General features: G+C 33.9%; 1 pseudogene; it reads left to right on the forward strand.

Moving 5' to 3' along the window:
* The window catches only part of LOC149207071 (protein CHUP1, chloroplastic pseudogene), a 65,699-nt pseudogene that overhangs the window by 46,546 nt on the left and 1,788 nt on the right, over positions 1–17,365 (forward strand).

Genomic DNA, 17,365 nt, shown 5'->3' on the forward strand with positions numbered 1-17,365 from the left:
ATAATTAGAACATGCATGTATCCACTTATCATGAATGTAAACAAAGGTGGTATAAAGTTTACTTTAATTAGAACATGCATGTATTCACTTATGAAGAATGTAAACAAAGGTTGTATAAAGTTTATTTTCATTAAAATTATTTCAAAAAAATTATAATAACATATCTAAGATTATACCTGCATACAATTATAAATAAACAAGAAGCAACCAAGTTTATATTTAATGATTTAATCAAAGAAATTTTATGTACTAATAGCAATAATATTTATTTAATCATTTTTATGATAATTATTGTAAAAAAAATTGATATTTATTTATTCATTTATATAATTATGGCAGAAAAAGATAGAAATTGTATTTATCTCTCAATTTTATTTTAATTAATATTTTTGTTGTCATCACAAAATAATTATTGATGAATTTAATTAAGTATTTTTGGTTGGAAAATCTAATTCTTACTTGTCTCAGTTGTGATTATTGTTATGTAAAGGAGTCTGTTCCTATTAGTTAGGAGGTGTTTCCCAGATTGGCCTGTGGTTGAGATATTCTCTCAACCAAGTGATTATGTGTCCAAGATAGTTTCCCTATCTTGAGAAAACATTTCATATATTTATTTGTAACATTATTTGATTAAAGATCATTTGGATTTCCTTATGGAAATATAACATGCTATCAGAGCTCGTGAGGCACTGGGCCTTGGCCCCTCCTAGGCTAATGAAATAAGAGAGTATATTTCTATTGTTTTACTTTTTTGTTTTTCCATTCATTCTGGTGGAGCTCGGTGAAGTGTAGACGATAAAGAGCGATGTGAGAAACCCATGTGTTCGAGAGAGTGCGTCAGATCTGGTGTTCCATCTTTTTGTTTCTATGTGGTTGGAGAGAGCATGGAAAAGCAACAAGATGTCCAACGTAGAGAGTTTTGCAGAGTCCAAGAATAGAGGGCATCCAGATTGGACACTGGTGGGTGGCCAATACAACACTTACAAATTGATTTGGGTTTTTATTATTACAATTCGTCGATTTTTTGGAGTTTTCTGTCATTAAGGGTTTTTTGTGGGATTGAAAATTGTTCGAGGGAGAAGGCCTCATTCAAAATATGAGGGCGTTGCACAACCTGAAACATATGTGGTCTCACTGATCATGGTTGGAAAAATACTCGAGTAGGCCTTGGATTAACATATACAAATTAAGTGTTATTTTCTTTCGCTGCATTGAAAATTGGCCTCATTCGTGGGGTTGTTCGTGCCTATTGTGGTTAGTGTGGAGCGGTAAACGTTTGATTGTTCGTTGAGCACAATTCACGCTGTAAATTTTGGATCTGTATAGTGGCAATGGCCTTTTGGAGTGGAGGATGTGTGAATTGGTGGACATAGCAACATTACAGGTTGGTATGGAGTTTCTTACCACAAGGCTTGCTTCAGATGCAACCATTAGCGCGTTATTTGAGGAGATTTCAAATAAGAAATATTCGTAGAGTTGTTGGATAGCGCATGAAATTCTAGAGCGTGGAGCTAGCATTCTGTTGTTCCTGCCATATTTATCTTTTGGAAAGGTCGTCGAGCGTATATGAAGTCAGGCGAGTGTGACTGCGGGAAGTAAGATATTGTGGTTCCATCTATTGGCAGTGTAGAACCATGGAGTGGCCTGTTCGTGCCTGCAGTCCACAACTAGCCGAGAAAGGGAGCTGGAGTGTGTTGTTTGGGCCCATGTGTGACGGCGACAATATCGGTGCTAGTGCAGATTAGAAAGAGTGGATATGCACAGTGGAAGTGTTGAGAGCCCAACCTGGGCTCACATGTTTTTTATGTTAATGGAGTAGCCGGTGATCATGATTCCTGATCTGCTGATTTGTGAGAACTACAAACAAGGAAGTCTTATGTATGGAACACAAATGTGTATTGGTCGGTATACATTGAAGGGAGGATTGATTGTAAGTTCAATTTCCGAGGGTTTGGAAGATGTAAAACCAGTGACTGTGGAGGAAACCTGTCAGGATTGAACAACATGGTTTTGTTCAGCCCGACACTATTGGCAACTTTGTCAGCTAACATCTGATGAAGGCTGCGAGGATCGATCTTGGGCGTGTCCTCTAGCAGAGAATCTGCTATAATCAAAGAAGGAATTGGACAGGTTTTTAATCATGGAATACCCCATGATGACCTTTTGAGCCGGTAATTAAATTGAAGAGCTTCACACTTGTCTCGACCATGTTTTTCGTTGACTCATTGCAAAGGAGCTCTTATTTCAAGAGCCATTGTTTAAATTTTATTTCTCAGAAAGTGTTATGTTGGTGAGGTAATTATGGTTAAAAGAATATAGTGGCATTTAGTTTGGTCAACTATTGTCACACATTTGTGTCTTTGTTGGAACTGGGCATTCTAACAATAAATAAATTTATTTGTAGGAATGATTGACTACCAGATATAATGAAGACACGACACTAAAAATGGCAGTATCAGAGATTGGAGGATGATGGACAATCGAGTTTGTGTGAATTAGTAATTGGTAACTCCAGAGTTGGAGTGTGTAATGTAAGCCTGATGAGGCATGTGTACCCCCATAAAGTTCGTGGTAATCTTAAAACCACTTTATATTTGCAGTGTTGGTTTGTAACCACGTGCGAGAGTGAGGTGAACAGGGATTCCTGTAGGCATGGTTTAGGGTGAGCTGACAAACCCTTGACATGGTTGAGGGTGAGCTGAGAAAACCCTGGGCCTGGTTAAGTTGGGTCTGTGGTGAGCCTTGGTGGCTGAATTGAGTGCCTTGGTGGCAGAGTTGAGCCTTTGTGGTTGTGTTGAGCCTTTGTGGTTGAATTGAGTGCCTTGGTGGCAGAGTTGAGCCTTCGTGGCAAAGTTGAGCCTTCATGGCTAAATTGAGTGCCTTCATGACAAAGTTGAGCCTTGGTGGTTGTGTTTAGCCTTGGTGGCTTAGTTGAGCCTCGGTGGCTGTGAGCCCTTGTTGGCATGGTTGAGGGTAATCCGATAAAACCCAGAGCATGGTTATGGTTAATTTGATCAAACCCATGATGATGATAGAGGGGGATTTTCATGTACAGGTATATGTATGCAGTTATAATGGTTGACAAAACCATGTATGCAAAGCACATCCTAGTAGACTGGCAGTTACAGTGGTTAGCACCCATGCATTTCGGTGGATGGTTACTCCTTTATATGGATATTGACATATTCTTTTGTTTTGTTTGACCACAACTAGACTTTTCAGATTGATATTGAGACAAGTAGTCATTAAGGGGAGTGTTGGAAAATGTAATTCCTACTTGTCTCAGTTGTGATTCTTGTTATGTAAAGGATTCTGCTCCTATTATTTAGGAGGTGTTTCCTAGTTTGGTGTGTGGTTGAGATATTCTCTCAACCAAGTGATCGTGTGTCTAAGATAGTTTCTATATCTTGAGACAACACTTCATATATTTATTTGTAACATTATTTGATTAAAGATAATATAGATTTCCTTATGGAAATTTAACATTTTTCTCAAACTTTTACCTAGAGGTCACATAGAGTTGAAACCTACTCGGATACCATGTGTAACAACCTGATCTGAAATGTTGGGAAAACTTGTTAATTTTATGCAAGCTTCCTCATCAATATTAAAAATGTGTTTAGGATTGTCTCAAATTAAGCAAAATGTGAAGGATTATGTGTCAAGTATTAAGTGTCTTTTATGACCAATTTATGAGATTAATTAGTTGTTTAAAACACATATACAACAAGTAAATTGTAGAGAAGTAAAACACACCAAACTCATAGCGCAAAGATGGTAAAGGAGTTCACCCCTCATGGGCTACATCTCCTTGGACCTACTTCAATGGATATGTCCTCTTTCGATTAATGTTCAATTCTCTGATTACATGCACCTGTATTGTGCCAATGGCTTTGCAACCTACTCCATTGGATTTAGAAGACCCAAAAACCCCAAAAATGACTCTCCAAGCTCTGCAATTAGAGTTCAGCTGATTTAGGCTTGACCTCCTCTCCTGGTGGCTCTTAGCTTCCTTAAACTTCAAGATAGAAAAACCATGTATAGAAGTGTCTTTTTCCCTTTGCAGCCTATTCCATTGTGTTCAAAACATCCAAATCATCTAGTAATGACTCTTTTTGAGCTAAAATTGGTCGAAAACTGCCAAAGTTATGGCCTCTTCAGTTTTTCCTAGGAAATCTCCACTAAATCTAGAGAAACTCCATTTAACTCCACCAAATTTGGAGTTAGCACTGAATTTATTTGACCCGCCAAACTTCCGCCAACCTAATCTTCCATTAATTAAGGGTTAAGTAATGGTGAATTAACATTAAACCCGCTTAATTCATTAATGGTGCAGTTATGATGCAGGAGCATGAGACTTGGAGGGAAAAGACTTCAAACTTATTCCAAAAATACAAAAAAATCTACAAGCAAAGGAGTGGGATCCTTTAGCCATCAATTTCCATGTTTTTCTAGTTAACCATAGAGCTAGAATACAGGGTTAGATCATGATGTAATAGGTGTTAATTAGTTCACTGTACTGGAGATTCTCAAGGAGAATACCTCGCAGAATAGATAGGATTAGTTAGCGTAGTGGAGATTCTCGAGGAGAATACCTCACAGAACAGATAGGATTAATAAATTTCAGCCTTTGTATTATGATTTGGTTATTAAGATGAACCAGTATTTATGTAAATTTCATGCTATTGTAAATGGATTTTGATCGAGTGGTTTTATCTCATATTGCTTAAGGAAAGAAGAGGATATCTCTGTGTATTGGTCGATCCTAGAGGCATTGTGACCTTTGAAACCCTTTCTATGCATCTGAACACTTGTTTGTCTATTAAATCTGGTATTTATGCATATCTTTGGTTTTCTCGCATTGCTTACTTGTAAGTCTTTATAACAGTGGTTCGGCCTAGTTTTTCAGTTAATGCTTGAATAAGAGTCGGTTTGAGTGTTTTTCCTTCATATCGGCCTACTCTATTTCCAATTTAAGCATCATTTTAGTCCTGCAAGCTAAATTCTTGTTTACACTAAGAAACAGCGAAAAACATAGTCCTAATTTGAAATCTGGACTTGAAATCTTATAAAGCGCGACTTATATCCATATCGGGTCTGTAAGCACTATCACATCGCATTGCTTTAGTGGAGAGGAACCAGGCTTATTGAACCGCCGAAATCCGATATTGCGATACAATAAGATCCGAAATATTATAGAGGAGGACTTATATTCTATCGGGTCGGTGAAGCATTATCGCATCGCATCGTTATGTGTAAAGGGAGCATTGAACCTGTCGATTGCGATTGCCGATAATGCTATAGTATTATCGCATTGGGGAAAGGCTGATGGCAAAGCACCGATAGTGTTGTTCCATTTCTCATGGAATAACCCGTCGATAGTGTATTTTCATGTATAATTTCATTATGGGAATTTTAACCCACCGATAGTGTATTTTACGTATAATTGCATTATTGCTATTTTCAACAGCACCGATAGTGTATATTGTAATTCCTATGGAATTACAACGCCTATAGTGCTAAAAAGGGCCTCTGTTATGAAATTGTTCTCGATAACAAGGGTTGGGCCAATTAATGGAAAAGGATTGGTGATAGTGGCCAAAAAAGGAAAATTTATAAAACAGTCAGTCTAGAAATAGATGACTGATACTCCAATTGAGGAAGATGAAGGGATTCAGCCAGAATTATAGGAAATTGTATCAGGATTACAGGGTTTGTCGATATCGCCTGCACCTAGGCCACCAAGTTAGCACTTAATTCTAGTGGTTAAGGTTTGCAAACTTGGTCAAATGAGGGAGGTGAATGCTAGTGGTTACCTCTAATATGCCACGTATTAAAATTCAAATACAACATGTGCCCCATACTTGTTAAGTCATATGGTGGTGGTGTAGTGGTAATGTATTGTGCTTGTGTGGGCGAGGTCACAAGTTCGATTACCTGGCCTACCACTATAATTTTAAATGACCTTTGAGATGGCACGTGGCGTCCTCTAGGATTGCTACATTTCCCCCTCCCATTGGTCCACCCAATGTGTTGTTGACCAATTTGATGCCGACAAGTGTGAAAATCCGGTTAAGCCACTTGTGGGAATATTCCAAGGAATATTATTTTTGTTGACTAGGTTGTATGGATGCCTAGTCATCTTCCCAACCACAAAATTTTGCATGTTTGACAAAACGGACAACAGGCTCTAACTTTCTCATACAAACTTCGTTTTGAGTGAAACGGGTTGCGTTGGGATTGTATCGCTAAGAAGGACGATGTCGTTCAGGCTTTGATCGATTCTGAGCACTTTTATTTTTGAGCAAAATTTTGCCCCTAATCTATACTCCGATCACAACCCGACAATCAAAAGATATATATATTATATCAATGATGTGATTTATAATCAATACTCAAATTATTTAACTAATTAGCATAAAATTTTTGAAAACACGACCATAGATGACTTGCCTGTAGTGCCGAGATTTCTCACTGGTGATTTCAGAGTTGAACGCTATTTGAATTCCGCCAACCGCAACACAGTTTTTGGGGACGACTCTACACCCAAATGTAGGCTCAACTACACATAACCATTCTACAATTTGTCATCCCCAAGCCCTTAATCAACTACTATTGCCAAGGAATCCTTTGTCTCACCATACTTTTCTTCCAAAAGAATGAATGAATAATATCATCCTCCTTGTCGTCCATTAAATAGATCAACCAATTCCAAAAATAGAAAGAAATATGCATGCACACATTCCATGTGTCAACATGTCAATTTTTATTTCTTTATTTTAATTTTTACTTAATTCAATATTTTATGTAATTTAACTCTTTTCTTTATTCCTACTATTTTTATAGTTTACTCTTATATATACATGTGTGTGTGTCTATGAAGTTTATTATTTACTATTTTATTTATTTACTATTATTATATTTTCTTCATTCTTTATTATTTATTTACTGTTATTATATTTTCTTTATTATTTATTTGCTTATATTAATATTATTTTATTTTATTTATTATTATTATTATTACGGGACATTACACTATATCAGTAATGGCTGTAGTGTCAACATTAAATATTTCAAAAATAAATGAAATTGTTTCTACGCAACTATTTTTTGTAGTAGAAAATTCATAATATATATAGTTGCAGATGATATTGAAAGATCTCTAGTACTAAGAGTGAAGTAACAGATCCTAAAGGTTTTTCATGTAACCCGAAAGCTCCATTTCCCAAACTTCATGTCTTGTTATATATTCAGATGAAGGCTACTATGGTGTTTCAATATCTTCAACTTTAATTAGTCTTTCATGATTAATTTGGTTTCCAAACTATAAAATTCATCTCCACCTTGCTTATGCTATGACAATTTGTTTACAACTCTTTTAACCAAAACCATGTATAAATGTCAAACCTCATAAATAGTCAAAATTAAATATATTTAACGGTTGGCTACTTTCATGACATATGTCTAGATTGTTGCATTAAGAAGCACGCTTTAGGGAAAACCCTTACATTGATCAAGAATGTTATTGCATTTGGTTGTATATTTGATGGATTTTCATTAAACCTAGACCATTATCTATTTTTTATTTACATGATATGTTCCTTAAATAACACCCTAGTGCTTTTATGTTTCTTTCCTTTTTCTTTTATATCTTCATTTAATTACTTTCATACGTGTTTCTTTGGATATGCCAACAAGAGATTTTGACTTTCCATGTCTAGCTATGGTCAAGAGATACCATTTTTCATATAGGATGTAGATTACACCCTTAAAATTCCAATTTCTATTGCATCTAAATGTAGATAAGTATTTTTTCAAGTTAATTTGGATTGAAAATGTAAAATGTGACTTATTTTTGTTCATTTTTCATGTTTCTGCACTAGATTTAAAAATATTACACACATATATGCAATTAATGGCCAGGTTATTTTAAACCATCCAAAGCTATATACATTGTTTCATTGGAATCACAACATTTTTATCATACCACATTGGAATAAGTTAAAACAAATTTTTTATTTTTATATTTTTTCGTTTTCTTTGTACTTGTATATACCCTATTTAATTTTATCTTCCAAGTTTGTTGTACACGGAAAGTTTTGTACCTAACCCCTTTAGCATTACATATTATACTAACATGTAACAAAATTAGGTTTCACATTCAATTAAGTTTTGTTTACGCTGAAGACAAATTTTCACTATATTTTAACAATTTCAGTAGGTCAAATCATGGTGTTTATAGTCCATGGTAGATGTTTTTCATGGCCAACTTGGATTGCTAACTTAGTTACCACTATTTCCGCCAACTATCAGCATGATCCACATGGAAATATTCAACAAGACATTCAATTTATTTAATTAGAATATGCTAGATAGATGTTAGGTAAAATTTATTACTGTTTTAGAAAAAATTAACTAGTTTAACACTTGTGTTTCTAGGCTCTAACGGTAATTATTACTTATCCGCCTCATGTATGTTATCCATATCTTGGTCATGTATCCTCTGCCAATATGTCGCTTATTAATGTATTTCCTATCAACATCACCTAATCATTGAACAAATTAAATGTGACTATTGACATGTTTAATTTTATTAGAATGACGAGTTTAATGCCTTTGATTGGTTTAAGAATTGTTGTTTATAACTATTTATGGTATTCCATCATTGGTAAACTCCACCATGCTTCTAAATGCCATCACCTGACCCTTTTATTCACACAAATCCTACATGTTCATTTTCTATGACAACTCCTACCAATTATGTTTCAACTATTATAATTGCATCTACTTTTTCTTACATAAACTACTATAGAATCTACCATTTTGGCATTGAAGCATGTGGTTAAATCCATGGATTCACCTATAAGATAGGAAGGAAAGTATCCAAAATAACCTCAAATTTTCTCAACCAGATGAAAATTTCATGGTGCTGGTTTTGTACAAATATGGGTTTCATTTTAGTGATAAAAATTTTCGTTAAGTAATTGCATGTAATCATTGTAGGGAGGCATCGTAAAGCGGATTAGGTCTATGAGGAGGCACCTCCTACATGGATTGTCATGTATGTGGTGATATTTTTCTACATTGAATTTTTATTTTTATTTTATAATTTTGTCAATATTTGAAATTTTGGAAAATAGTTTATAAATATTGTTTTGTTTTATGATATCTAAAATTGTGAAAAAAAATCCTAATAGCCTTGATGATTTTGAGGCACAAAGAGGTATAGTAACACTTTTGGAGATGCCTCTAACAATGGCTAGAGTGGCAAGTGATAATGCCTACTTTCCTTTATCATTTATAACATATGAACTTTGTACTTTAGGCTTTAGTTGAACTAGGAACAAGTTTTCCATTGAAAATGAGTTTCCATATGTATTGATATATGATGTCACATTTTCTAATAGAATGCATATATGAAAATCTCTAAATTTATTAATATGTTATGATGTTCTATACATTTGGAAAATGAATGTTATGATGTTTTTTTCATTTTGACAAATGAACATTATGGTTTGTTTATTGAAAATATTATTATTAGGTGGCTCACTTTTAACAATTTGAAATAAACCAAATTGATATATATATATATAAGAGGTATCACTTTTAAGGAATGATTATTATCTTTACCACCTAAATTCAATTCCCATATGTCAATATTAAGATGAGTCTAAAGATAGGTCTTTCAATATGAAATAAGAGATGTTAAATCTCGCTAGAGAAATTGGATTTTGAGGATTTACTTCTATAAAACAACAAATGTTTGAAACTTCAAAGTCCCACAAGATAGGCACACACTAACATATATATATATATATATATATAAAGAGGTATCACATCTCAATCACTATAGTGTAACAACCATTTAACACTTTCATAAAAAAAATATAATAATAATTCTTAATTTGAATCATAATTGTTCATGCTCACAAAATCCTATACATTAGCTTTCCATATCTATCCACGAACATAATGCTCCCTAAATCTTCTACATTATAACTCTCAAGGTTTAGTCTTATATTTAGGCATGTGTTTAATATCGACCATATTGTTAAGGAATTATAAATTAGTGTAAATGTATGGATTCCAGGACTATTATGTGTTCAAGATTGTAAAAACCTCAATTAAGGCTCAACACCTTGTAAGACAATTTTTTTCACCCATAAGTAACTCCCCACCTCAATTTCTCCCCATAAAAACTAACCAATTATTTAGAATGGACTAATATATATATATATATATATATACTCTCTTTGACCATAGAAACAAGATTTTGAAGAAGGACAATTAGGCTCTCTTTTCTTAAGGTCCGATAGACTACATTGGTCTTAATGGACGTGAATCATCATCATCATCAATGATAAAAGAATCACTTTTGAAATTATTAATAATTACTAACAAGTAGATTTAACCAATTTTATTTTAACTTTTAAAAACAGTAAAAATAATTTGTCTTATTCTTGATAATATGCAACTAATACATTATCACAACATTCAAAGGTTTCATCATTACTTTAATTTTTTTTTTTTTTTAACTTACATTATTATATTTAAACAATTTTAAAAAATAAATACAAACAACTTGATGTCATTTGATTTTAGTGGTGAGTTTAAAATCAATTTGACATCATCACACCTTTCCTACCAATCCTCCATACATATAAGACCAATTTAACATCCTCGCACGCAATGAACAACTTTCTCATATACACTCCCCTTGAACAACGTTAAAGCGAACCCGATTCCATAGAGATACTCGTCAGTTTTATTAAAAGTGTAACGTAAACAAAAATGCTTACTCCTTTCTGTGTTGGTGTTTAGGATCCCACTAGATACAGATCTAGTTGCTTAGTACTGCACAACATACAGATCTAGTTGAGAATCATACTAGCACAACCACATTTATATTAATATAAATGTGGTTGATAAACGTCGATAGGTGTATATCAACTAATATCAATATCACTGATAATATAATACAATATTATTAATATATATAATATATGGTATTATATAATTATTAATTAATATAGATTAATTTTAGAAATAAATAATAGTACACATAAGCAAATATTATAAAAAATAATTAAACACAATTTAATAAACCCAAGTGAATAATAATAAAAACCCAAGGAATTTTACCCAATGGAGTAATATTACACCTAATGGATTAATATTATAGACCCAAGGTATATAAACCTTAAGATAAATACAACAAATGAGGCACTCTTTGTCATAATGCGACATTGAAACATGCTTGACCGTGATTGATTTTCATATTGAGACAATCTTTTTCAAAATGCGACATTTGACTATGGTTGGTTATGATTGACCATGGATGACCATGATTGATATTATAAATATTATAAACGCTAAAATAAACATGGCTGACCATGGTTGATTTTCATATAGAGACAATCCTCATCAAAATGCAACATTAGACCACAGATGACCATAATTGATATTATAAACCCAAGGGATTGATATTATAAACACAAGGGAATAATAAACCCCAAGGGATTAATTCTAAAACCCCAAGGGATTTTGAACCCAAGGGAATAATATTAAACCCATGAGACTAATATTAAAAACATAAGGTATTACCCTAAGATAAATATTATAAACACTAAAATAAATATGGTTGACCATGGCTGATTTTCATATTGAGAAAATCCTTATCACAATGCAACATTTGACCATGGTTGACCATGTATGTTTTTCATATTGAGACAATCTTTGTCACAATGCAATAGTGGACCATGGTTGACCATGGATGTTTTTCATATCGAGACAATCTTTGGAAAAATGTTGCATTCAACCATGATTAACCACGATTGACCATGGTTGATTCTATAAAACATGGTGTACCATGATTAACCATGGCTAACCATTATTGTCCATGAATGTTCATGGTTTTCACATGGAGACAATTTTTTTCATAGTGTGACATTTGACCATGGTTAACCATGGTTGAGTATGATTAACCATGACTGATATTATAAACCCTAGGGAATAATATTAAACCCAAGGGACTAATATTATAAAGCTAAGGTATTACTTTAAGAGAAACATTATAAACACTAAAATAAATATGGCTGACCATGGTTGATTTTCATATTGAGACAACCCTTATCACAATGCGACGTTGGACCATGGTTGACCATGGATGTTTTTCATATCAAGACAATCTTTGTCACAATGCTACATTCAACCATGATTGACCATGTTTGATTCTATAAAATATGGTTGACCATGATCAACCATGGTTGACCATAATTGCCCATGATTGTCCATGATTTTCAAATGGAGACAATTTTTGTCACAATGTGACATTTGACCATGGTTGACCATGGTTAACCATGGTTGAGTATGATTGACCATGATTGACAATGATTGATATTATAAACCAAAGGGAATACTAAAGCTAAGGGAATTATATTATAAACTGAAGGGAATAATAAACCCAAGGGATTAATACTAAAACTACAAGGGATTATGAACCCAAGGGAATAATATTAAAATGAGGGGACTAATATTATAAACCTAATGCACTACCTTAAGATAAATATTATAAACACTAAAATAAATATGGTTGACCATGGTTGCTTTTCATATTGAGACAATCCTTATCACAATGCGATGTTCAATCATGGTTGACCATGTATGTTTTCATATCGAGACAATCTTTGTCACAATGCAACGTTGGACCATGGTTGACCATGAATGTTTTTCATATCGATACAATCTTTGTCAAAATGTTGCATTCCACCATGATTGACCATGTTTGATTCTATAAAACATGGTTGACCATGGTTGACCATGTTTCATTCTATCAAACATGGTCAACCATGATCAACCATGCGTCACCATGGTTCCCCATGATTGTCCATGATTTTCACATGGAGACACATTTTCTGACAATGCGACATTTGACCATGGTTGGCCATGGTTAACTATGATTGACCATGATTGACCATGGTTAACCATGGTTGACTACGATTGACCATGATTGACCAATGGAATAAACCTAATGGAATAATAAACCCAAGGGATTGATAGTTGGACCATGGATGTTTCTCATATCGAGACAATCTTTGAAATTTTTTTGCATTTGACCATGATTGACAATGTTTGATTCTATAACACATGGTTGACCATGATCAACCATGGCTGACCATGGTTGAACATAATTGTCCACGATTGTCCATGTTTTTCACATGGAGACAATTTTTGTCACAATGCGGCATTTGACCATGGTTCATCATGATTGAGTATGATTGACCATGATTGACCATGATTGAAATTATAAACCCAAGGGAATACTAAACCTAACGGATTTATATTATAAGTTGAAGGGAATAATAAACCGAAGGGATTAATACTAAAACCCCAAGGGATTATGAAATGAAGGGAATAATATTAAACCCAAGGGACTAATATTATAAACCCAAGGTATATAAACCCTAAGATAAATATTACAAACACTAAAATAAACATGGTTTACCTTGGTTTGTTTTCATATTTGTGAATACCCAAATATAGGTCCTCTAACTACTACTACAGTCATTCAAATAAATTTCACTAATTTTCATAACAAGGAAAATTTCAGGTTTATAAAACATCATAAGCATGAACATAAATTAATTTAATGTACAACATGTATAACTTGTAACAATTTATATGAAACATGTATAACTTGTAATAATTTACATAACTAAAATAAATGACTGATAATACTTGTTCCAATAGCTTAGTTGAGATGCTCTTGAGCTCCATGCTCATCTTGACAACCCAACTAGATTTGCCTCCTAGCCAACTAGGAAGTATTTCCTAGCCCAGGGAACCTCCATAGGTTCCCTAGCCCTCCAAGCCCAAGTCTGACCAGATGTAGTGTGTCCAAATTTAACAAATACTCTCCAGATCCAAGTTTGATCTCCCTCCTGTTTCTCCACATCCCTCCTCCAAATCAAATCCTCTAAACCAAACCAAAACCAAAACCAAAACTGAGACCAAGGATTCCCCCCCCCTCTCATTATCCTTCCCCTTTTATGCCTCTTCCTCCCATCCACCTCAACCACCTATCATTAATGTCATAACTACCCCCTCATCCTTTCATTTGACTTTTCTTACCATATCTTCTCCCAAGTAAATTTGAGAGGACATTTTAGGGGTAAGATATGGATATTTAATTTAGTAATTAATTTGGGAGGACCATATCTTCTTCCAAGTAAATTTGAGTGGACATTTTTGGGATAAGATATGGATATATAATTTGGTAATTAATTGGAGTGGACCATATATTCTTCCAAGTAAATTTGAGCGGACAGTTTGGGGATAAGATATGGATATATAATTTGGTAATTAATTGGGGAGGACCATATCTTCTTCCAAGTAAATTTGAGAGGAAATTTTGGGGATAAGATATTTAAATTGGAATAAATGGAAGGAGACCATATCCTATCTAAGATTAAATTTGAGAAGACAAGTTTGGGAATTGAATAATAACAATAATCAATTTTATATCAGTAAATAAAAATTACAGTTTCCCAAATGTAGGTATTTACCAATATTCTTGATAATTATAAGTCAATATTTTCAGGTAATTTAAACACTAATAAAATTTGCATGATAATATTAAGTGGGGCATTACATACATGCCTCCTTCAGAAAATTTCATCTCAAAGTTAGAGTAAAAAGATACAAGGAGTTCGAAAGCAGTTTGACAATAAGGCATAACAAAATAGAGAGAGAGTTATAGTAGTAAAATTTAACAAGTCATTCAATGATACCACTTCCCATCAAGAGTCTCTGACTAATCTATATCTTCATATCCTTCCTAACCTACTTCCTTTCCCACAATATCCATCCTCTGTTGTTATGTAATGTGGCATCAACTATACCAGTCTAACCACTGACAAAACCAATATGGCAGAAGCGTCGACTATATTGACCTAACTTCCCCAACAGGCAACTAGCAATCGTCATCACACGTCTAGGGGAGTGTGTCCATCATTGCCCTCACATGATTCTAGGTTTGGAGGTTACACGATGGGAAATACCTCCACCCCTCCTTACACTAGGGTCAACACCAACTGGCAATCATCATAACATGTCTAGGGGAGCATGTCCATCACTGCCCTCCCACAATTTCAGGTTTGGAGGTTGCATGGTGGGAAATACCTCCACCTCTCCTTACACTAGGGTCAACACCCTAATATGGACCACACTATAGCGCTGGTTGGATACTTGTCATCAAATAATCCAGTCAGGTAGTCTTCTCACCTTGCATTACATTTTACCCATGTCATAAGAGTGGATATCCAATAGATACAAAATGTAATAGAACAATGTACATCATACCTTTCTTCATTATATGTCTCGAACTTCCCCAATGGAAGAGTAGATATTGGCTATCATATAGTTCTTTCGAATTTGCAGGTTAGTTCTCATTCATGAATATATATATAACAACAAAATATATATAGATGAGTAATCTTAAACATCATGTTATTAAGTCTAGTATCCACACGTCAATTTTGTAGTTCATACTAGAATTAAATCATAATTTCACTAAGTCATTCATTAGATAAATCATATCCACTTAAGCCATACATGAAACAACAATAGCTCTGATAAGTCATGCACTAGATAAATAATCACCAAGTAAGTCATCAAGACATCCACCAAAAGGGACATCACTTATGCAACAAAGGGTGGGTGTACTACTTCAAGGTTCACCAATCAAAATCATGAAACAATAATCCAAGTGAAACCCTATGAACACATGCAAACATGCCCAACAACTAATTCACTATGTCAAGGAGCAATAATTAACCAATAATATTTAAGGAAACTCTTCGTTGATGGATATCCCTCATCATAAATGTGCTAAGGGTAAATCAAATGTGTGAGCAATGTTATGAAAGGCTCTCAATCACATTTCAAACACCATATGTGCGAGATGCAAGCCTCCAAACAAGAAATGATGATGCCAACCAAGGACATAATGTGCATTATCTAACATGGGATATCAATAATAAATCATAGTAACAAACCCCCATGGTTATGTGATTTCAAGGGCAATGACACTAGGTAAGTGCACATAAGAACAACTTTTATTAAGACACCTCAACAGTCACCAGAGGTGATCACCAATGTCATGAGGGACAATAATCCAAAGGAGGATAATTTGTAGGATGGATTCATAGTTATAGAGTGCTTGGAAGCTGAACTTTTGGGTGATTATATTCATGGAGAAAACACACCAGCCCCATCTGCTAGCAGTTTTCCCGATGTTGGGGATTTGCCTTTAGCTTCACAATGTTTAGCGTTACATGGGGGCCATGTAGTTTCTGGTCATGTTCCATGAACACTTTCACCTTATCTTGCTCCTCTTCCTCATATATCATGGGAAAAGAAATTGGAAGTTTCTTGTGGCAAGAAGAAAGCTTAGTAGATACTAGATCTCTCCCTTTTTATTGTTTAAAAGTAGTCCCTAGAAATTAGTAATTTGTTTTGATTATGGCCTATTTCGTAAATATTATATGACTTTTTAAGATTGAACTTTGAAATTGCCTTTAAAGTTTGAACTGTTGACTGAATCTAACAACTCTTTGGTAATGAATATGATGCTTTGCTTCATTTCATGGTTGATGTTATTTATTATCTTTTGTCGATGACAAATTTCATATGTTGAAACTTGAAGGTTGATGTTGTGGAATGTGGTTGATGATAATGCTATAACTACTAAATGATTGATGTTATTTGTGTACCAAATAGTTGGCGCTTTAATGGTCATCATTAATCTAGTAGTTAAATATATGCTTTCATCTTTTCTGTAGTTGACTCAACTTTTTGCATGTTTTATTTTGAATATATATATGAAACAATTATATTAAAACATGTATATAAAATGATTTTGAAACATTCCTCTACTATAGGAATTTTGCTTCCAACAGCCTTGGGAGGGGGAATTTTAATAAGCAACTGCACTGGGGCTAAGGTGTTGACCAAACCCCTCCCATGATTAATAATAAATGGAGGTCATTAATTTTTTTTTTGGCTTTTTTATTTTTATTATCTATCTATCTATCTATATATATATATATATATATATATATATATATATATATATATATATATATATATATATATATATATATATATATAGCGGTATTTGATTCCCGTGTGTGAAACTTGATAGCCTTACCCAGGGTTAATGGCTATCATTTATAGCTTTTAAATTGGCTGCTTAATAAGGGTTATCGGTATGTTGAAACATAAGCACGATCATTCTTGTTTGGCTTGAGGATTTAGTTTGGAGCTCCACATTTTGGTAGAGGGCTTGACACTGAGTGACCTAACT

This window comes from Pinus tabuliformis, chromosome 1_2 (assembly GCF_031772625.1).
Source record: "Pinus tabuliformis cultivar Carrire ecotype Pingquan chromosome 1_2, CPIR1, whole genome shotgun sequence".
Lineage (NCBI taxonomy): Eukaryota > Viridiplantae > Streptophyta > Pinopsida > Pinales > Pinaceae > Pinus > Pinus tabuliformis.